Source organism: Triturus cristatus, chromosome 5_2 (assembly GCF_964204655.1).
Source record: "Triturus cristatus chromosome 5_2, aTriCri1.1, whole genome shotgun sequence".
Classification (NCBI taxonomy): Eukaryota; Metazoa; Chordata; class Amphibia; order Caudata; family Salamandridae; genus Triturus; species Triturus cristatus.
Window position 1 is genome coordinate 574,323,852 of NC_140588.1, and position 20,246 is coordinate 574,344,097.

General features: G+C 53.3%; 14 non-coding genes across 14 annotated transcripts; all 14 read right to left on the reverse strand.

Annotated features, from left to right (window-relative positions):
- Positions 1-1,090: 1,090 nt before the first annotated feature.
- On the reverse strand, positions 1,091-1,162 carry TRNAE-CUC (transfer RNA glutamic acid (anticodon CUC)). Its single transcript has one exon. It is a non-coding gene; the product is annotated as a tRNA-Glu (tRNA).
- A 630-nt stretch (positions 1,163-1,792) lies between these two features.
- Positions 1,793-1,864, reverse strand: TRNAE-UUC (transfer RNA glutamic acid (anticodon UUC)). Its single transcript has one exon. It is a non-coding gene; the product is annotated as a tRNA-Glu (tRNA).
- A 1,446-nt stretch (positions 1,865-3,310) lies between these two features.
- TRNAE-CUC (transfer RNA glutamic acid (anticodon CUC)) lies at positions 3,311-3,382 on the reverse strand. Its single transcript has one exon. It is a non-coding gene; the product is annotated as a tRNA-Glu (tRNA).
- A 630-nt stretch (positions 3,383-4,012) lies between these two features.
- Positions 4,013-4,084, reverse strand: TRNAE-UUC (transfer RNA glutamic acid (anticodon UUC)). Its single transcript has one exon. It is a non-coding gene; the product is annotated as a tRNA-Glu (tRNA).
- Positions 4,085-5,530: 1,446 nt separating this feature from the next.
- On the reverse strand, positions 5,531-5,602 carry TRNAE-CUC (transfer RNA glutamic acid (anticodon CUC)). The gene has a single exon. It is a non-coding gene; the product is annotated as a tRNA-Glu (tRNA).
- A 630-nt stretch (positions 5,603-6,232) lies between these two features.
- Positions 6,233-6,304, reverse strand: TRNAE-UUC (transfer RNA glutamic acid (anticodon UUC)). Its single transcript has one exon. It is a non-coding gene; the product is annotated as a tRNA-Glu (tRNA).
- A 1,446-nt stretch (positions 6,305-7,750) lies between these two features.
- Positions 7,751-7,822, reverse strand: TRNAE-CUC (transfer RNA glutamic acid (anticodon CUC)). The gene has a single exon. It is a non-coding gene; the product is annotated as a tRNA-Glu (tRNA).
- A 630-nt stretch (positions 7,823-8,452) lies between these two features.
- On the reverse strand, positions 8,453-8,524 carry TRNAE-UUC (transfer RNA glutamic acid (anticodon UUC)). The gene has a single exon. It is a non-coding gene; the product is annotated as a tRNA-Glu (tRNA).
- Positions 8,525-9,970: 1,446 nt separating this feature from the next.
- Positions 9,971-10,042, reverse strand: TRNAE-CUC (transfer RNA glutamic acid (anticodon CUC)). The gene has a single exon. It is a non-coding gene; the product is annotated as a tRNA-Glu (tRNA).
- A 630-nt stretch (positions 10,043-10,672) lies between these two features.
- On the reverse strand, positions 10,673-10,744 carry TRNAE-UUC (transfer RNA glutamic acid (anticodon UUC)). The gene has a single exon. It is a non-coding gene; the product is annotated as a tRNA-Glu (tRNA).
- Positions 10,745-14,410: 3,666 nt separating this feature from the next.
- On the reverse strand, positions 14,411-14,482 carry TRNAE-CUC (transfer RNA glutamic acid (anticodon CUC)). Its single transcript has one exon. It is a non-coding gene; the product is annotated as a tRNA-Glu (tRNA).
- Positions 14,483-15,112: 630 nt separating this feature from the next.
- Positions 15,113-15,184, reverse strand: TRNAE-UUC (transfer RNA glutamic acid (anticodon UUC)). Its single transcript has one exon. It is a non-coding gene; the product is annotated as a tRNA-Glu (tRNA).
- Positions 15,185-16,630: 1,446 nt separating this feature from the next.
- Positions 16,631-16,702, reverse strand: TRNAE-CUC (transfer RNA glutamic acid (anticodon CUC)). Its single transcript has one exon. It is a non-coding gene; the product is annotated as a tRNA-Glu (tRNA).
- A 2,148-nt stretch (positions 16,703-18,850) lies between these two features.
- On the reverse strand, positions 18,851-18,922 carry TRNAE-CUC (transfer RNA glutamic acid (anticodon CUC)). The gene has a single exon. It is a non-coding gene; the product is annotated as a tRNA-Glu (tRNA).
- Between the last annotated feature and the right edge of the window lie 1,324 nt (positions 18,923-20,246).

Here is a 20,246-nt window from a genome sequence, read left to right on the forward strand (position 1 = left end):
AAATGCTTTTGTAAAGCATTTTCCTCTGCCCTCCTCACCCTCCCAGTGCCCTTCCTTAACAGTCCCAATTCACGTCTCAGCTGTGGGGTCTGCTGCTACTCTGCACTTAGCATGGATGCTTCCCAAAGCAATGCAGTGCCACCTACGCAGAGCCCCTGCTTAGAGAAATACACCTCCTATGTCTTTTCCCACTGAAGGGAGCAGGAGGAAGTACTTGCTTCCTGGGGAACATGGGCCTGCCACTGGAATTTGTTAACCCGCCTCTTGCGGATTTCTCCCCTTTCTTTGATTTACACCTGCAGGCTCTCCCTTGCCATCGGAGCAGGATCTGCTGATGCAGGCCCGGCTGGATCAAATGTGCAAAGGCTTGTCCCCAGGCCTCGGGAAAAAATTGAGCAGAGATTCCCGCCTCCGCCTCCTCTTGCCTTCCGAACGGGCTTCCAAACGGGCAATGCCCTGACGGGTCCCCCACGCCCCATCCTGCCCATGCCCACACCCCTGTATATGAGGGTGACCCATGTCCCTCACCCTCCATGCTCGAACGGAAGACACGTGTGTCCTGAGGGGAGCGCCAGACAGGCATTTCTCCGGCCAGGCAGACCCCTGCAGCACCCGTTAAGCTCCAAAGCCTGTACATTCCCAAGATGCCACTGGTCACTATGCAAATCAGACAGCCCTGGCCACACCCTCTCCACCGCTGGGCTCTGCTGCTTTCGGTACGTGCAGCTCAGCTTTTTCTTACCCTGAACCAGACTTCCGTTTCAGCAAAAAGGTGGGTTGCAGTGGGTCCGGGATGCCATTTGGAGACAAAGCCTGCGGCCCTGTCAAAGATGACTTCCTGCCGCACACCATGTGGTCAGAAGCTTACGAAAAGAAGCGCACCTCGGAATACAGAATCTAACTTCCTCAAGAGCCTTGCACAAGAGATTTTCCTCCCGCCGAGGAAAGCAACTCAAAGGGAACCTTGCGAAAATCAAATTAGGAGCCAGATTGCGGGATGCTAGACAAACTGTTTGTCAGAAAAGCAAATTCATTTTGAGAAGCCCTGACCTGCGGGAAGGAAAAGCATTCAAGGGCAGAAGAAGGACTGTTCCCTGACCGGGAATCGAACCCGGGCCGCGGCGGTGAGAGCGCCGAATCCTAACCACTAGACCACCAGGGAACCCACAGCCATACAGCAAAAGTTCCTACACTGCTCTCCTAGTGACAAAGCTCATGGGGGCTGAAAGCATATTTTATTCTACAGCGAATATGAATCAGAACTTGAAAAAACACTCATGATTCCACCAGACTGTTTGTCACTTCCAAGCACAGGCCATCCCCTCCCCCGTGCTACTGAACCGACGAATTCCTGTACAATCGGGATCCCCGGGAAATCACAAGAGGGACACCTAGTGGCCGCTGATAGCTCAAAGACAGCTGGTACACCTTCTCACACCTACCTCGTTATTCAGCTTGCTGGAAGAATACATTGCGAATGACCGATTCAAGAGTGCAAGGGAGAAGAGTGCTCCAAAGTAGATGTATACATCGCAGCCGGGTTTTCCAGCAATTTACCTTTCTGATGAGCTGGTACTGCACTTTACGCCCACATAGAGCACCTGACTGGGTGGGGGACTGCGTGCGCATGAAGGTGGCTGAGGGCAATGGGAGCAAAGCAACCTGGGACACAGGGGACCCAGCCCCTTTCCTCTGCTTTCGTCTATAGGTCGGGGTGCCTTTTTAAGGACCTTCGATTAAAAAAAGCTGAGCTGCGTGGACAAATTACGCACGTCTACGTCTTAGAGGGATCTTCCCTGACCGGGAATCGAACCCGGGCCGCGGCGGTGAAAGCGCCGAATCCTAGCCACTAGACCACCAGGGAGGAGATGCTCTTGTGAGCCTGCCTTGCTCACTTCCTTATTGTGACTAAGCTAACTCCACTGTATAGATTGCCCATAAAGTACGAGTGGGGAAAAGTTAGGTGTCACACAGTGTGTTTGTCATAAGCAATTACCTTTATCCTCCTGCAAAAGCCTTTTTACTCTGCAATCACCTCTTGCTGGACAGCCTGCGCTGGAGCAGCCAGCATGAAAAGGGAGCTGAGTAAGGCAGGGCCTAGGGTCTCACCAGGGTGGCCGAGTGGTTAAGGCGTTGGACTTAAGATCCAATGGACAGTTGTCCGCATGGGTTCGAGCCCCATCCCTGGTATGGGTTTTCAGCGGGTGTGTAGGAACTTGCAGATGCTTTTTTAAAGCATTTTCCTCTGCCCTCCTCACCCTCCCAGTGCCCTTCCTTAACAGTCCCAATTCACGTCTCAGCTGTGGGGTCTGCTGCTACTCTGCACTTAGCATGGATGCTTCCCAAAGCAATGCAGTGCCACCTACGCAGAGCCCCTGCTTAGAGAAATACACCTCCTATGTCTTTTCCCACTGAAGGGAGCAGGAGGAAGTACTTGCTTCCTGGGGAACATGGGCCTGCCACTGGAATTTGTTAACCCGCCTCTTGCGGATTTCTCCCCTTTCTTTGATTTACACCTGCAGGCTCTCCCTTGCCATCGGAGCAGGATCTGCTGATGCAGGCCCGGCTGGATCAAATGTGCAAAGGCTTGTCCCCAGGCCTCGGGAAAAAATTGAGCAGAGATTCCCGCCTCCGCCTCCTCTTGCCTTCCGAATGGGCTTCCAAACGGGCAATGCCCTGACGGGTCCCCCACACCCCATCCTGCCCATGCCCACACCCCTGTATATGAGGGTGACCCATGTCCCTCACCCTCCATGCTCGAACGGAAGACACGTGTGTCCTGAGGGGAGCGCCAGACAGGCATTTCTCCGGCCAGGCAGACCCCTGCAGCACCCGTTAGGCTCCAAAGCCTGTACATTCCCAAGATGCCACTGGCCACTATGCAAATCAGACAGCCCTGGCCACACCCTCTCCGCCGCTGGGCTCTGTTGCTTTCGGTACGTGCAGCTCAGCTTTTTCTTACCCTGAACCAGACTTCCGTTTCAGCAAAAAGCTGGGTTGCAGTGGGTCCGGGATGCCATTTGGAGACAAAGCCTGCGGCCCTGTCAAAGATGACTTCCTGCCGCACACCATGTGGTCAGAATCCTACGAAAAGAAGCGCACCTCGGAATACAGAATCTCACTTCCTCAAGAGCCTTGCACAAGAGATTTTCCTCCCGCCGAGGAAAGCAACTCAAAGGGAACCTTGCGAAAATCAGATTAGGAGCCAGATTGCGGGATGCTAGGCAAACTGTTTGTCAGAAAAGCAAATTCATTTTGAGAAGCCCTGACCTGCGGGAAGGAAAAGCATTCAAGGGCAGAAGAAGGACTGTTCCCTGACCGGGAATCGAACCCGGGCCGCGGCGGTGAGAGCGCCGAATCCTAACCACTAGACCACCAGGGAACCCACAGCCATACAGCAAAAGTTCCTACACTGCTCTCCTAGTGACAAAGCTCATGGGGGCTGAAAGCATATTTTATTCTACAGCGAATATGAATCAGAACTTGAAAAAACACTCATGATTCCACCAGACTGTTTGTCACTTCCAAGCACAGGCCATCCCCTCCCCCGTGCTACTGAACCGACGAATTCCTGTACAATCGGGATCCCCGGGAAATCACAAGAGGGACACCTAGTGGCCGCTGATAGCTCAAAGACAGCTGGTACACCTTCTCACACCTACCTCGTTATTCAGCTTGCTGGAAGAATACATTGCGAATGACCGATTCAAGAGTGCAAGGGAGAAGAGTGCTCCAAAGTAGATGTATACATCGCAGCCGGGTTTTCCAGCAATTTACCTTTCCGATGAGCTGGTACTGCACTTTACGCCCACATAGAGCACCTGACTGGGTGGGGGACTGCGTGCGCATGAAGGTGGCTGAGGGCAATGGGAGCAAAGCAACCTGGGACACAGGGGACCCAGCCCCTTTCCTCTGCTTTCGTCTATAGGTCGGGGTGCCTTTTTAAGGACCTTCGATTAAAAAAAGCTGAGCTGCGTGGACAAATTACGCACGTCTACGTCTTAGAGGGATCTTCCCTGACCGGGAATCGAACCCGGGCCGCGGCGGTGAAAGCGCCGAATCCTAGCCACTAGACCACCAGGGAGGAGATGCTCTTGTGAGCCTGCCTTGCTCACTTCCTTATTGTGACTAAGCTAACTCCACTGTATAGATTGCCCATAAAGTACGAGTGGGGAAAAGTTAGGTGTCACACAGTGTGTTTGTCATAAGCAATTACCTTTATCCTCCTGCAAAAGCCTTTTTACTCTGCAATCACCTCTTGCTGGACAGCCTGCGCTGGAGCAGCCAGCATGAAAAGGGAGCTGAGTAAGGCAGGGCCTAGGGTCTCACCAGGGTGGCCGAGTGGTTAAGGCGTTGGACTTAAGATCCAATGGACAGTTGTCCGCATGGGTTCGAGCCCCATCCCTGGTATGGGTTTTCAGCGGGTGTGTAGGAACTTGCAGATGCTTTTTTAAAGCATTTTCCTCTGCCCTCCTCACCCTCCCAGTGCCCTTCCTTAACAGTCCCAATTCACGTCTCAGCTGTGGGGTCTGCTGCTACTCTGCACTTAGCATGGATGCTTCCCAAAGCAATGCAGTGCCACCTACGCAGAGCCCCTGCTTAGAGAAATACACCTCCTATGTCTTTTCCCACTGAAGGGAGCAGGAGGAAGTACTTGCTTCCTGGGGAACATGGGCCTGCCACTGGAATTTGTTAACCCGCCTCTTGCGGATTCCTCCCCTTTCTTTGATTTACACCTGCAGGCTCTCCCTTGCCATCGGAGCAGGATCTGCTGATGCAGGCCCGGCTGGATCAAATGTGCAAAGGCTTGTCCCCAGGCCTCGGGAAAAAATTGAGCAGAGATTCCCGCCTCCGCCTCCTCTTGCCTTCCGAACGGGCTTCCAAACGGGCAATGCCCTGACGGGTCCCCCACGCCCCATCCTGCCCATGCCCACACCCCTGTATATGAGGGTGACCCATGTCCCTCACCCTCCATGCTCGAACGGAAGACACGTGTGTCCTGAGGGGAGCGCCAGACAGGCATTTCTCCGGCCAGGCAGACCCCTGCAGCACCCGTTAGGCTCCAAAGCCTGTACATTCCCAAGATGCCACTGGCCACTATGCAAATCAGACAGCCCTGGCCACACCCTCTCCGCCGCTGGGCTCTGCTGCTTTCGGTACGTGCAGCTCAGCTTTTTCTTACCCTGAACCAGACTTCCGTTTCAGCAAAAAGCTGGGTTGCAGTGGGTCCGGGATGCCATTTGGAGACAAAGCCTGCGGCCCTGTCAAAGATGACTTCCTGCCGCACACCATGTGGTCAGAATCCTACGAAAAGAAGCGCACCTCGGAATACAGAATCTCACTTCCTCAAGAGCCTTGCACAAGAGATTTTCCTCCCGCCGAGGAAAGCAACTCAAAGGGAACCTTGCGAAAATCAGATTAGGAGCCAGATTGCGGGATGCTAGGCAAACTGTTTGTCAGAAAAGCAAATTCATTTTGAGAAGCCCTGACCTGCGGGAAGGAAAAGCATTCAAGGGCAGAAGAAGGACTGTTCCCTGACCGGGAATCGAACCCGGGCCGCGGCGGTGAGAGCGCCGAATCCTAACCACTAGACCACCAGGGAACCCACAGCCATACAGCAAAAGTTCCTACACTGCTCTCCTAGTGACAAAGCTCATGGGGGCTGAAAGCATATTTTATTCTACAGCGAATATGAATCAGAACTTGAAAAAACACTCATGATTCCACCAGACTGTTTGTCACTTCCAAGCACAGGCCATCCCCTCCCCCGTGCTACTGAACCGACGAATTCCTGTACAATCGGGATCCCCGGGAAATCACAAGAGGGACACCTAGTGGCCGCTGATAGCTCAAAGACAGCTGGTACACCTTCTCACACCTACCTCGTTATTCAGCTTGCTGGAAGAATACATTGCGAATGACCGATTCAAGAGTGCAAGGGAGAAGAGTGCTCCAAAGTAGATGTATACATCGCAGCCGGGTTTTCCAGCAATTTACCTTTCTGATGAGCTGGTACTGCACTTTACGCCCACATAGAGCACCTGACTGGGTGGGGGACTGCGTGCGCATGAAGGTGGCTGAGGGCAATGGGAGCAAAGCAACCTGGGACACAGGGGACCCAGCCCCTTTCCTCTGCTTTCGTCTATAGGTCGGGGTGCCTTTTTAAGGACCTTCGATTAAAAAAAGCTGAGCTGCGTGGACAAATTACGCACGTCTACGTCTTAGAGGGATCTTCCCTGACCGGGAATCGAACCCGGGCCGCGGCGGTGAAAGCGCCGAATCCTAGCCACTAGACCACCAGGGAGGAGATGCTCTTGTGAGCCTGCCTTGCTCACTTCCTTATTGTGACTAAGCTAACTCCACTGTATAGATTGCCCATGAAGTACGAGTGGGGAAAAGTTAGGTGTCACACAGTGTGTTTGTCATAAGCAATTACCTTTATCCTCCTGCAAAAGCCTTTTTACTCTGCAATCACCTCTTGCTGGACAGCCTGCGCTGGAGCAGCCAGCATGAAAAGGAAGCTGAGTAAGGCAGAGCCTAGGGTCTCACCAGGGTGGCCGAGTGGTTAAGGCGTTGGACTTAAGATCCAATGGACAGTTGTCCGCATGGGTTCGAGCCCCATCCCTGGTATGGGTTTTCAGCGGGTGTGTAGGAACTTGCAGATGCTTTTGTAAAGCATTTTCCTCTGCCCTCCTCACCCTCCCAGTGCCCTTCCTTAACAGTCCCAATTCACGTCTCAGCTGTGGGGTCTGCTGCTACTCTGCACTTAGCATGGATGCTTCCCAAAGCAATGCAGTGCCACCTACGCAGAGCCCCTGCTTAGAGAAATACACCTCCTATGTCTTTTCCCACTGAAGGGAGCAGGAGGAAGTACTTGCTTCCTGGGGAACATGGGCCTGCCACTGGAATTTGTTAACCCGCCTCTTGCGGATTTCTCCCCTTTCTTTGATTTACACCTGCAGGCTCTCCCTTGCCATCGGAGCAGGATCTGCTGATGCAGGCCCGGCAGGATCAAATGTGCAAAGGCTTGTCCCCAGGCCTCGGGAAAAAATTGAGCAGAGATTCCCGCCTCCGCCTCCTCTTGCCTTCCGAACGGGCTTCCAAACGGGCAATGCCCTGACGGGTCCCCCACACCCCATCCTGCCCATGCCCACACCCCTGTATATGAGGGTGACCCATGTCCCTCACCCTCCATGCTCGAACGGAAGACACGTGTGTCCTGAGGGGAGCGCCAGACAGGCATTTCTCCGGCCAGGCAGACCCCTACAGCACCCGTTAGGCTCCAAAGCCTGTACATTCCCAAGATGCCACTGGCCACTATGCAAATCAGACAGCCCTGGCCACACCCTCTCCGCCGCTGGGCTCTGTTGCTTTCGGTACGTGCAGCTCAGCTTTTTCTTACCCTGAACCAGACTTCCGTTTCAGCAAAAAGCTGGGTTGCAGTGGGTCCGGGATGCCATTTGGAGACAAAGCCTGCGGCCCTGTCAAAGATGACTTCCTGCCGCACACCATGTGGTCAGAATCCTACGAAAAGAAGCGCACCTCGGAATACAGAATCTCACTTCCTCAAGAGCCTTGCACAAGAGATTTTCCTCCCGCCGAGGAAAGCAACTCAAAGGGAACCTTGCGAAAATCAGATTAGGAGCCAGATTGCGGGATGCTAGGCAAACTGTTTGTCAGAAAAGCAAATTCATTTTGAGAAGCCCTGACCTGCGGGAAGGAAAAGCATTCAAGGGCAGAAGAAGGACTGTTCCCTGACCGGGAATCGAACCCGGGCCGCGGCGGTGAGAGCGCCAAATCCTAACCACTAGACCACCAGGGAACCCACAGCCATACAGCAAAAGTTCCTACACTGCTCTCCTAGTGACAAAGCTCATGGGGGCTGAAAGCATATTTTATTCTACAGCGAATATGAATCAGAACTTGAAAAAACACTCATGATTCCACCAGACTGTTTGTCACTTCCAAGCACAGGCCATCCCCTCCCCCGTGCTACTGAACCGACGAATTCCTGTACAATCGGGATCCCCGGGAAATCACAAGAGGGACACCTAGTGGCCGCTGATAGCTCAAAGACAGCTGGTACACCTTCTCACACCTACCTCGTTATTCAGCTTGCTGGAAGAATACATTGCGAATGACCGATTCAAGAGTGCAAGGGAGAAGAGTGCTCCAAAGTAGATGTATACATCGCAGCCGGGTTTTCCAGCAATTTACCTTTCTGATGAGCTGGTACTGCACTTTACGCCCACATAGAGCACCTGACTGGGTGGGGGACTGCGTGCGCATGAAGGTGGCTGAGGGCAATGGGAGCAAAGCAACCTGGGACACAGGGGACCCAGCCCCTTTCCTCTGCTTTCGTCTATAGGTCGGGGTGCCTTTTTAAGGACCTTCGATTAAAAAAAGCTGAGCTGCGTGGACAAATTACGCACGTCTACGTCTTAGAGGGATCTTCCCTGACCGGGAATCGAACCCGGGCCGCGGCGGTGAAAGCGCCGAATCCTAGCCACTAGACCACCAGGGAGGAGATGCTCTTGTGAGCCTGCCTTGCTCACTTCCTTATTGTGACTAAGCTAACTCCACTGTATAGATTGCCCATAAAGTACGAGTGGGGAAAAGTTAGGTGTCACACAGTGTGTTTGTCATAAGCAATTACCTTTATCCTCCTGCAAAAGCCTTTTTACTCTGCAATCACCTCTTGCTGGACAGCCTGCGCTGGAGCAGCCAGCATGAAAAGGGAGCTGAGTAAGGCAGGGCCTAGGGTCTCACCAGGGTGGCCGAGTGGTTAAGGCGTTGGACTTAAGATCCAATGGACAGTTGTCCGCATGGGTTCGAGCCCCATCCCTGGTATGGGTTTTCAGCGGGTGTGTAGGAACTTGCAGATGCTTTTTTAAAGCATTTTCCTCTGCCCTCCTCACCCTCCCAGTGCCCTTCCTTAACAGTCCCAATTCACGTCTCAGCTGTGGGGTCTGCTGCTACTCTGCACTTAGCATGGATGCTTCCCAAAGCAATGCAGTGCCACCTACGCAGAGCCCCTGCTTAGAGAAATACACCTCCTATGTCTTTTCCCACTGAAGGGAGCAGGAGGAAGTACTTGCTTCCTGGGGAACATGGGCCTGCCACTGGAATTTGTTAACCCGCCTCTTGCGGATTTCTCCCCTTTCTTTGATTTACACCTGCAGGCTCTCCCTTGCCATCGGAGCAGGATCTGCTGATGCAGGCCCGGCTGGATCAAATGTGCAAAGGCTTGTCCCCAGGCCTCGGGAAAAAATTGAGCAGAGATTCCCGCCTCCGCCTCCTCTTGCCTTCCGAACGGGCTTCCAAACGGGCAATGCCCTGACGGGTCCCCCACACCCCATCCTGCCCATGCCCACACCCCTGTATATGAGGGTGACCCATGTCCCTCACCCTCCATGCTCGAACGGAAGACACGTGTGTCCTGAGGGGAGCGCCAGACAGGCATTTCTCCGGCCAGGCAGACCCCTGCAGCACCCGTTAGGCTCCAAAGCCTGTACATTCCCAAGATGCCACTGGCCACTATGCAAATCAGACAGCCCTGGCCACACCCTCTCCGCCGCTGGGCTCTGTTGCTTTCGGTACGTGCAGCTCAGCTTTTTCTTACCCTGAACCAGACTTCCGTTTCAGCAAAAAGCTGGGTTGCAGTGGGTCCGGGATGCCATTTGGAGACAAAGCCTGCGGCCCTGTCAAAGATGACTTCCTGCCGCACACCATGTGGTCAGAATCCTACGAAAAGAAGCGCACCTCGGAATACAGAATCTCACTTCCTCAAGAGCCTTGCACAAGAGATTTTCCTCCCGCCGAGGAAAGCAACTCAAAGGGAACCTTGCGAAAATCAGATTAGGAGCCAGATTGCGGGATGCTAGGCAAACTGTTTGTCAGAAAAGCAAATTCATTTTGAGAAGCCCTGACCTGCGGGAAGGAAAAGCATTCAAGGGCAGAAGAAGGACTGTTCCCTGACCGGGAATCGAACCCGGGCCGCGGCGGTGAGAGCGCCGAATCCTAACCACTAGACCACCAGGGAACCCACAGCCATTCAGCAAAAGTTCCTACACTGCTCTCCTAGTGACAAAGCTCATGGGGGCTGAAAGCATATTTTATTCTACAGCGAATATGAATCAGAACTTGAAAAAACACTCATGATTCCACCAGACTGTTTGTCACTTCCAAGCACAGGCCATCCCCTCCCCCGTGCTACTGAACCGACGAATTCCTGTACAATCGGGATCCCCGGGAAATCACAAGAGGGACACCTAGTGGCCGCTGATAGCTCAAAGACAGCTGGTACACCTTCTCACACCTACCTCGTTATTCAGCTTGCTGGAAGAATACATTGCGAATGACCGATTCAAGAGTGCAAGGGAGAAGAGTGCTCCAAAGTAGATGTATACATCGCAGCCGGGTTTTCCAGCAATTTACCTTTCCGATGAGCTGGTACTGCACTTTACGCCCACATAGAGCACCTGACTGGGTGGGGGACTGCGTGCGCATGAAGGTGGCTGAGGGCAATGGGAGCAAAGCAACCTGGGACACAGGGGACCCAGCCCCTTTCCTCTGCTTTCGTCTATAGGTCGGGGTGCCTTTTTAAGGACCTTCGATTAAAAAAAGCTGAGCTGCGTGGACAAATTACGCACGTCTACGTCTTAGAGGGATCTTCCCTGACCGGGAATCGAACCCGGGCCGCGGCGGTGAAAGCGCCGAATCCTAGCCACTAGACCACCAGGGAGGAGATGCTCTTGTGAGCCTGCCTTGCTCACTTCCTTATTGTGACTAAGCTAACTCCACTGTATAGATTGCCCATAAAGTACGAGTGGGGAAAAGTTAGGTGTCACACAGTGTGTTTGTCATAAGCAATTACCTTTATCCTCCTGCAAAAGCCTTTTTACTCTGCAATCACCTCTTGCTGGACAGCCTGCGCTGGAGCAGCCAGCATGAAAAGGGAGCTGAGTAAGGCAGGGCCTAGGGTCTCACCAGGGTGGCCGAGTGGTTAAGGCGTTGGACTTAAGATCCAATGGACAGTTGTCCGCATGGGTTCGAGCCCCATCCCTGGTATGGGTTTTCAGCGGGTGTGTAGGAACTTGCAGATGCTTTTTTAAAGCATTTTCCTCTGCCCTCCTCACCCTCCCAGTGCCCTTCCTTAACAGTCCCAATTCACGTCTCAGCTGTGGGGTCTGCTGCTACTCTGCACTTAGCATGGATGCTTCCCAAAGCAATGCAGTGCCACCTACGCAGAGCCCCTGCTTAGAGAAATACACCTCCTATGTCTTTTCCCACTGAAGGGAGCAGGAGGAAGTACTTGCTTCCTGGGGAACATGGGCCTGCCACTGGAATTTGTTAACCCGCCTCTTGCGGATTTCTCCCCTTTCTTTGATTTACACCTGCAGGCTCTCCCTTGCCATCGGAGCAGGATCTGCTGATGCAGGCCCGGCTGGATCAAATGTGCAAAGGCTTGTCCCCAGGCCTCGGGAAAAAATTGAGCAGAGATTCCCGCCTCCGCCTCCTCTTGCCTTCCGTACGGGCTTCCAAACGGGCAATGCCCTGACGGGTCCCCCACGCCCCATCCTGCCCATGCCCACACCCCTGTATATGAGGGTGACCCATGTCCCTCACCCTCCATGCTCGAACGGAAGACACGTGTGTCCTGAGGGGAGCGCCAGACAGGCATTTCTCCGGCCAGGCAGACCCCTGCAGCACCCGTTAAGCTCCAAAGCCTGTACATTCCCAAGATGCCACTGGTCACTATGCAAATCAGACAGCCCTGGCCACACCCTCTCCACCGCTGGGCTCTGCTGCTTTCGGTACGTGCAGCTCAGCTTTTTCTTACCCTGAACCAGACTTCCGTTTCAGCAAAAAGGTGGGTTGCAGTGGGTCCGGGATGCCATTTGGAGACAAAGCCTGCGGCCCTGTCAAAGATGACTTCCTGCCGCACACCATGTGGTCAGAAGCTTACGAAAAGAAGCGCACCTCGGAATACAGAATCTAACTTCCTCAAGAGCCTTGCACAAGAGATTTTCCTCCCGCCGAGGAAAGCAACTCAAAGGGAACCTTGCGAAAATCAAATTAGGAGCCAGATTGCGGGATGCTAGACAAACTGTTTGTCAGAAAAGCAAATTCATTTTGAGAAGCCCTGACCTGCGGGAAGGAAAAGCATTCAAGGGCAGAAGAAGGACTGTTCCCTGACCGGGAATCGAACCCGGGCCGCTGCGGTGAGAGCGCCGAATCCTAACCACTAGACCACCAGGGAACCCACAGCCATACAGCAAAAGTTCCTACACTGCTCTCCTAGTGACAAAGCTCATGGGGGCTGAAAGCATATTTTATTCTACAGCGAATATGAATCAGAACTTGAAAAAACACTCATGATTCCACCAGACTGTTTGTCACTTCCAAGCACAGGCCATCCCCTCCCCCGTGCTACTGAACCGACGAATTCCTGTACAATCGGGATCCCCGGGAAATCACAAGAGGGACACCTAGTGGCCGCTGATAGCTCAAAGACAGCTGGTACACCTTCTCACACCTACCTCGTTATTCAGCTTGCTGGAAGAATACATTGCGAATGACCGATTTAAGAGTGCAAGGGAGAAGAGTGCTCCAAAGTAGATGTATACATCGCAGCCGGGTTTTCCAGCAATTTACCTTTCTGATGAGCTGGTACTGCACTTTACGCCCACATAGAGCACCTGACTGGGTGGGGGACTGCGTGCGCATGAAGGTGGCTGAGGGCAATGGGAGCAAAGCAACCTGGGACACAGGGGACCCAGCCCCTTTCCTCTGCTTTCGTCTATAGGTCGGGGTGCCTTTTTAATGACCTTCGATTAAAAAAAGCTGAGCTGCGTGGACAAATTACGCACGTCTATGTCTTAGAGGGATCTTCCCTGACCGGGAATCGAACCCGGGCCGCGGCGCTGAAAGCGCCGAATCCTAGCCACTAGACCACCAGGGAGGAGATGCTCTTGTGAGCCTGCCTTGCTCACTTCCTTATTGTGACTAAGCTAACTCCACTGTATAGATTGCCCATAAAGTACGAGTGGGGAAAAGTTAGGTGTCACACAGTGTGTTTGTCATAAGCAATTACCTTTATCCTCCTGCAAAAGCCTTTTTACTCTGCAATCACCTCTTGCTGGACAGCCTGCGCTGGAGCAGCCAGCATGAAAAGGGAGCTGAGTAAGGCAGGGCCTAGGGTCTCACCAGGGTGGCCGAGTGGTTAAGGCGTTGGACTTAAGATCCAATGGACAGTTGTCCGCATGGGTTCGAGCCCCATCCCTGGTATGGGTTTTCAGCGGGTGTGTAGGAACTTGCAGATGCTTTTTTAAAGCATTTTCCTCTGCCCTCCTCACCCTCCCAGTGCCCTTCCTTAACAGTCCCAATTCACGTCTCAGCTGTGGGGTCTGCTGCTACTCTGCACTTAGCATGGATGCTTCCCAAAGCAATGCAGTGCCACCTACGCAGAGCCCCTGCTTAGAGAAATACACCTCCTATGTCTTTTCCCACTGAAGGGAGCAGGAGGAAGTACTTGCTTCCTGGGGAACATGGGCCTGCCACTGGAATTTGTTAACCCGCCTCTTGCGGATTTCTCCCCTTTCTTTGATTTACACCTGCAGGCTCTCCCTTGCCATCGGAGCAGGATCTGCTGATGCAGGCCCGGCTGGATCAAATGTGCAAAGGCTTGTCCCCAGGCCTCGGGAAAAAATTGAGCAGAGATTCCCGCCTCCGCCTCCTCTTGCCTTCCGAACGGGCTTCCAAACGGGCAATGCCCTGACGGGTCCCCCACACCCCATCCTGCCCATGCCCACACCCCTGTATATGAGGGTGACCCATGTCCCTCACCCTCCATGCTCGAACGGAAGACACGTGTGTCCTGAGGGGAGCGCCAGACAGGCATTTCTCCGGCCAGGCAGACCCCTGCAGCACCCGTTAGGCTCCAAAGCCTGTACATTCCCAAGATGCCACTGGCCACTATGCAAATCAGACAGCCCTGGCCACACCCTCTCCGCCGCTGGGCTCTGTTGCTTTCGGTACGTGCAGCTCAGCTTTTTCTTACCCTGAACCAGACTTCCGTTTCAGCAAAAAGCTGGGTTGCAGTGGGTCCGGGATGCCATTTGGAGACAAAGCCTGCGGCCCTGTCAAAGATGACTTCCTGCCGCACACCATGTGGTCAGAATCCTACGAAAAGAAGCGCACCTCGGAATACAGAATCTCACTTCCTCAAGAGCCTTGCACAAGAGATTTTCCTCCCGCCGAGGAAAGCAACTCAAAGGGAACCTTGCGAAAATCAGATTAGGAGCCAGATTGCGGGATGCTAGGCAAACTGTTTGTCAGAAAAGCAAATTCATTTTGAGAAGCCCTGACCTGCGGGAAGGAAAAGCATTCAAGGGCAGAAGAAGGACTGTTCCCTGACCGGGAATCGAACCCGGGCCGCGGCGGTGAGAGCGCCGAATCCTAACCACTAGACCACCAGGGAACCCACAGCCATTCAGCAAAAGTTCCTACACTGCTCTCCTAGTGACAAAGCTCATGGGGGCTGAAAGCATATTTTATTCTACAGCGAATATGAATCAGAACTTGAAAAAACACTCATGATTCCACCAGACTGTTTGTCACTTCCAAGCACAGGCCATCCCCTCCCCCGTGCTACTGAACCGACGAATTCCTGTACAATCGGGATCCCCGGGAAATCACAAGAGGGACACCTAGTGGCCGCTGATAGCTCAAAGACAGCTGGTACACCTTCTCACACCTACCTCGTTATTCAGCTTGCTGGAAGAATACATTGCGAATGACCGATTCAAGAGTGCAAGGGAGAAGAGTGCTCCAAAGTAGATGTATACATCGCAGCCGGGTTTTCCAGCAATTTACCTTTCCGATGAGCTGGTACTGCACTTTACGCCCACATAGAGCACCTGACTGGGTGGGGGACTGCGTGCGCATGAAGGTGGCTGAGGGCAATGGGAGCAAAGCAACCTGGGACACAGGGGACCCAGCCCCTTTCCTCTGCTTTCGTCTATAGGTCGGGGTGCCTTTTTAAGGACCTTCGATTAAAAAAAGCTGAGCTGCGTGGACAAATTACGCACGTCTACGTCTTAGAGGGATCTTCCCTGACCGGGAATCGAACCCGGGCCGCGGCGGTGAAAGCGCCGAATCCTAGCCACTAGACCACCAGGGAGGAGATGCTCTTGTGAGCCTGCCTTGCTCACTTCCTTATTGTGACTAAGCTAACTCCACTGTATAGATTGCCCATAAAGTACGAGTGGGGAAAAGTTAGGTGTCACACAGTGTGTTTGTCATAAGCAATTACCTTTATCCTCCTGCAAAAGCCTTTTTACTCTGCAATCACCTCTTGCTGGACAGCCTGCGCTGGAGCAGCCAGCATGAAAAGGGAGCTGAGTAAGGCAGGGCCTAGGGTCTCACCAGGGTGGCCGAGTGGTTAAGGCGTTGGACTTAAGATCCAATGGACAGTTGTCCGCATGGGTTCGAGCCCCATCCCTGGTATGGGTTTTCAGCGGGTGTGTAGGAACTTGCAGATGCTTTTTTAAAGCATTTTCCTCTGCCCTCCTCACCCTCCCAGTGCCCTTCCTTAACAGTCCCAATTCACGTCTCAGCTGTGGGGTCTGCTGCTACTCTGCACTTAGCATGGATGCTTCCCAAAGCAATGCAGTGCCACCTACGCAGAGCCCCTGCTTAGAGAAATACACCTCCTATGTCTTTTCCCACTGAAGGGAGCAGGAGGAAGTACTTGCTTCCTGGGGAACATGGGCCTGCCACTGGAATTTGTTAACCCGCCTCTTGCGGATTTCTCCCCTTTCTTTGATTTACACCTGCAGGCTCTCCCTTGCCATCGGAGCAGGATCTGCTGATGCAGGCCCGGCTGGATCAAATGTGCAAAGGCTTGTCCCCAGGCCTCGGGAAAAAATTGAGCAGAGATTCCCGCCTCCGCCTCCTCTTGCCTTCCGAACGGGCTTCCAAACGGGCAATGCCCTGACGGGTCCCCCACGCCCCATCCTGCCCATGCCCACACCCCTGTATATGAGGGTGACCCATGTCCCTCACCCTCCATGCTCGAACGGAAGACACGTGTGTCCTGAGGGGAGCGCCAGACAGGCATTTCTCCGGCCAGGCAGACCCCTGCAGCACCCGTTAAGCTCCAAAGCCTGTACATTCCCAAGATGCCACTGGTCACTATGCAAATCAGACAGCCCTGGCCACACCCTCTCCACCGCTGGGCTCTGCTGCTTTCGGTACGTGCAGCTCAGCTTTTTCTTACCCTGAACCAGACTTCCGTTTCAGCAAAAAGGTGGGTTGCAGTGGGTCCGGGATGCCATTTGGAGACAAAGCCTGCGGCCCTGTCAAAGATGACTTCCTGCCGCACACCATGTGGTCAGAAGCTTACGAAAAGAAGCGCACCTCGGAATACAGAATCTAACTTCCTCAAGAGCCTTGCACAAGAGATTTTCCTCCCGCCGAGGAAAGCAACTCAAAGGGAACCTTGCGAAAATCAAATTAGGAGCCAGATTGCGGGATGCTAGACAAACTGTTTGTCAGAAAAGCAAATTCATTTTGAGAAGCCCTGACCTGCGGGAAGGAAAAGCATTCAAGGGCAGAAGAAGGACTGTTCCCTGACCGGGAATCGAACCCGGGCCGCGGCGGTGAGAGCGCCAAATCCTAACCACTAGACCACCAGGGAACCCACAGCCATACAGCAAAAGTTCCTACACTGCTCTCCTAGTGACAAAGCTCATGGGGGCTGAAAGCATATTTTATTCTACAGCGAATATGAATCAGAACTTGAAAAAACACTCATGATTCCACCAGACTGTTTGTCACTTCCAAGCACAGGCCATCCCCTCCCCCGTGCTACTGAACCGACGAATTCCTGTACAATCGGGATCCCCGGGAAATCACAAGAGGGACACCTAGTGGCCGCTGATAGCTCAAAGACAGCTGGTACACCTTCTCACACCTACCTCGTTATTCAGCTTGCTGGAAGAATACATTGCGAATGACCGATTTAAGAGTGCAAGGGAGAAGAGTGCTCCAAAGTAGATGTATACATCGCAGCCGGGTTTTCCAGCAATTTACCTTTCTGATGAGCTGGTACTGCACTTTACGCCCACATAGAGCACCTGACTGGGTGGGGGACTGCGTGCGCATGAAGGTGGCTGAGGGCAATGGGAGCAAAGCAACCTGGGACACAGGGGACCCAGCCCCTTTCCTCTGCTTTCGTCTATAGGTCGGGGTGCCTTTTTAATGACCTTCGATTAAAAAAAGCTGAGCTGCGTGGACAAATTACGCACGTCTATGTCTTAGAGGGATCTTCCCTGACCGGGAATCGAACCCGGGCCGCGGCGCTGAAAGCGCCGAATCCTAGCCACTAGACCACCAGGGAGGAGATGCTCTTGTGAGCCTGCCTTGCTCACTTCCTTATTGTGACTAAGCTAACTCCACTGTATAGATTGCCCATAAAGTACGAGTGGGGAAAAGTTAGGTGTCACACAGTGTGTTTGTCATAAGCAATTACCTTTATCCTCCTGCAAAAGCCTTTTTACTCTGCAATCACCTCTTGCTGGACAGCCTGCGCTGGAGCAGCCAGCATGAAAAGGGAGCTGAGTAAGGCAGGGCCTAGGGTCTCACCAGGGTGGCCGAGTTGTTAAGGCGTTGGACTTAAGATCCAATGGACAGTTGTCCGCATGGGTTCGAGCCCCATCCCTGGTATGGGTTTTCAGCGGGTGTGTAGGAACTTGCAAATGCTTTTGTAAAGCATTTTCCTCTGCCCTCCTCACCCTCCCAGTGCCCTTCCTTAACAGTCCCAATTCACGTCTCAGCTGTGGGGTCTGCTGCTACTCTGCACTTAGCATGGATGCTTCCCAAAGCAATGCAGTGCCACCTACGCAGAGCCCCTGCTTAGAGAAATACACCTCCTATGTCTTTTCCCACTGAAGGGAGCAGGAGGAAGTACTTGCTTCCTGGGGAACATGGGCCTGCCACTGGAATTTGTTAACCCGCCTCTTGCGGATTTCTCCCCTTTCTTTGATTTACACCTGCAGGCTCTCCCTTGCCATCGGAGCAGGATCTGCTGATGCAGGCCCGGCTGGATCAAATGTGCAAAGGCTTGTCCCCAGGCCTCGGGAAAAAATTGAGCAGAGATTCCCGCCTCCGCCTCCTCTTGCCTTCCGAACGGGCTTCCAAACGGGCAATGCCCTGACGGGTCCCCCACGCCCCATCCTGCCCATGCCCACACCCCTGTATATGAGGGTGACCCATGTCCCTCACCCTCCATGCTCGAACGGAAGACACGTGTGTCCTGAGGGGAGCGCCAGACAGGCATTTCTCCGGCCAGGCAGACCCCTGCAGCACCCGTTAAGCTCCAAAGCCTGTACATTCCCAAGATGCCACTGGTCACTATGCAAATCAGACAGCCCTGGCCACACCCTCTCCACCGCTGGGCTCTGCTGCTTTCGGTACGTGCAGCTCAGCTTTTTCTTACCCTGAACCAGACTTCCGTTTCAGCAAAAAGGTGGGTTGCAGTGGGTCCGGGATGCCATTTGGAGACAAAGCCTGCGGCCCTGTCAAAGATGACTTCCTGCCGCACACCATGTGGTCAGAAGCTTACGAAAAGAAGCGCACCTCGGAATACAGAATCTAACTTCCTCAAGAGCCTTGCACAAGAGATTTTCCTCCCGCCGAGGAAAGCAACTCAAAGGGAACCTTGCGAAAATCAAATTAGGAGCCAGATTGCGGGATGCTAGACAAACTGTTTGTCAGAAAAGCAAATTCATTTTGAGAAGCCCTGACCTGCGGGAAGGAAAAGCATTCAAGGGCAGAAGAAGGACTGTTCCCTGACCGGGAATCGAACCCGGGCCGCGGCGGTGAGAGCGCCGAATCCTAACCACTAGACCACCAGGGAACCCACAGCCATACAGCAAAAGTTCCTACACTGCTCTCCTAGTGACAAAGCTCATGGGGGCTGAAAGCATATTTTATTCTACAGCGAATATGAATCAGAACTTGAAAAAACACTCATGATTCCACCAGACTGTTTGTCACTTCCAAGCACAGGCCATCCCCTCCCCCGTGCTACTGAACCGACGAATTCCTGTACAATCGGGATCCCCGGGAAATCACAAGAGGGACACCTAGTGGCCGCTGATAGCTCAAAGACAGCTGGTACACCTTCTCACACCTACCTCGTTATTCAGCTTGCTGGAAGAATACATTGCGAATGACCGATTTAAGAGTGCAAGGGAGAAGAGTGCTCCAAAGTAGATGTATACATCGCAGCCGGGTTTTCCAGCAATTTACCTTTCTGATGAGCTGGTACTGCACTTTACGCCCACATAGAGCACCTGACTGGGTGGGGGACTGCGTGCGCATGAAGGTGGCTGAGGGCAATGGGAGCAAAGCAACCTGGGACACAGGGGACCCAGCCCCTTTCCTCTGCTTTCGTCTATAGGTCGGGGTGCCTTTTTAATGACCTTCGATTAAAAAAAGCTGAGCTGCGTGGACAAATTACGCACGTCTATGTCTTAGAGGGATCTTCCCTGACCGGGAATCGAACCCGGGCCGCGGCGCTGAAAGCGCCGAATCCTAGCCACTAGACCACCAGGGAGGAGATGCTCTTGTGAGCCTGCCTTGCTCACTTCCTTATTGTGACTAAGCTAACTCCACTGTATAGATTGCCCATAAAGTACGAGTGGGGAAAAGTTAGGTGTCACACAGTGTGTTTGTCATAAGCAATTACCTTTATCCTCCTGCAAAAGCCTTTTTACTCTGCAATCACCTCTTGCTGGACAGCCTGCGCTGGAGCAGCCAGCATGAAAAGGGAGCTGAGTAAGGCAGGGCCTAGGGTCTCACCAGGGTGGCCGAGTTGTTAAGGCGTTGGACTTAAGATCCAATGGACAGTTGTCCGCATGGGTTCGAGCCCCATCCCTGGTATGGGTTTTCAGCGGGTGTGTAGGAACTTGCAAATGCTTTTGTAAAGCATTTTCCTCTGCCCTCCTCACCCTCCCAGTGCCCTTCCTTAACAGTCCCAATTCACGTCTCAGCTGTGGGGTCTGCTGCTACTCTGCACTTAGCATGGATGCTTCCCAAAGCAATGCAGTGCCACCTACGCAGAGCCCCTGCTTAGAGAAATACACCTCCTATGTCTTTTCCCACTGAAGGGAGCAGGAGGAAGTACTTGCTTCCTGGGGAACATGGGCCTGCCACTGGAATTTGTTAACCCGCCTCTT